The sequence below is a fragment of the Scardinius erythrophthalmus genome (genome assembly GCF_964197995.2).
Source record: "Scardinius erythrophthalmus genome assembly, chromosome: 1".
Lineage (NCBI taxonomy): Eukaryota > Metazoa > Chordata > Actinopteri > Cypriniformes > Leuciscidae > Scardinius > Scardinius erythrophthalmus.
The window spans coordinates 45207753-45209022 of NC_138221.1; positions in this window are offsets into that span (position 1 = coordinate 45207753).

The following is a 1270-nucleotide window of genomic DNA, read 5'->3' on the forward strand; positions in this document are numbered from 1 at the left end:
CATGATACCTAATAGGTTGAACCTTACTGTGAAGTGTTTCTCGATTGTTTTTCCTATAGGAAGTGTCGGGTGGGGGGAGCAGCAAGATGTTAAATTGCAATGTGGTTGAAAATGGATACGTATGCAGACATGCCTCTGAGATATCATGTCCTTGATCCTTCACTTTTCCTTGATCCTGCTCTTTCTACTGAGAGGAGAACATCTGAGTGCGTATGTCCTGGCATCTTTACATGACCCACTTTTTTTCATGATACTGCACTCAGACCAGAAGTTGTTAAAATAAAGTCCTCCTCACTCATAAAACCATGTAGCCCTCAGCCCGTGCTCCACCTGGGTCACTCGCCTGTTCTGTCTGCACATAAAAAAATGTAAAAAAGCATCCTCATGCAGCTTATATATGTAAGTTTTAGATTTGCTTTTGCACTTATTACTTTTTGTGTATATGATAGTTCTTTATAAATATATCATTCTGTATGAGTACATTTAGAGCTATTATAAGATTGTATGCGATTGCTCTCTATTTGTAAGCACATGCTGACATAACCTTTTCAAGCTTTAAAGGTTGAAAAGGTTGTATGTCATAAAAACATATACTAGTGATAGGCTCTCTCAGGAAACATAGCAAATTAGAGATTATATGCTAATTGCTAAAATACCACATGCATGTTCATGCAAGTAAAGCTGCTTGCACACAGATTCTGTTTTGCAGCTCTTCCATGTTCACACTGAGAGAGTGGCTAAACTGAGATGATGTGCTGATTTAGCTCCAGTCAGATTTAAGCAGAGATCCTTAGAAGAGTCCAGTCCCCCCCCCCACTCTTGCTCAACAGTCACTGAAGATGACAACCTGATCCTCATCGGCCGCAGCTCTTGCCATTTAAGGCTTGTAGGAGACTCAGACCATGCCAACCTAGGAATCAAATGCTACTCAAAAGGGGACAGGGTCAATATAGATGGCCACTGGTGATGACTTAGAATAGAAACCAAAGAGGAGAATGTAAAGACCAATGTAAATTTAATTGGTACATTTTTTTTAAACAATAGAAAATACATGTTTGTGACAAATTATTAGCACAGAAAATATACTGAGTTCCAAAAGTGAATAAAAGATAATACATTTATCACAGTGTAATGGTAAACGGTTGCATTGATTACTGTTATTTACTTGCACATTTTTTGTAGCATTTACCAGACGAAATATAAATATTGGTAGGAAACATAACTAATAATAAAAGATTTGGTCCAAAAGGAATACCAAACAAAACAAACA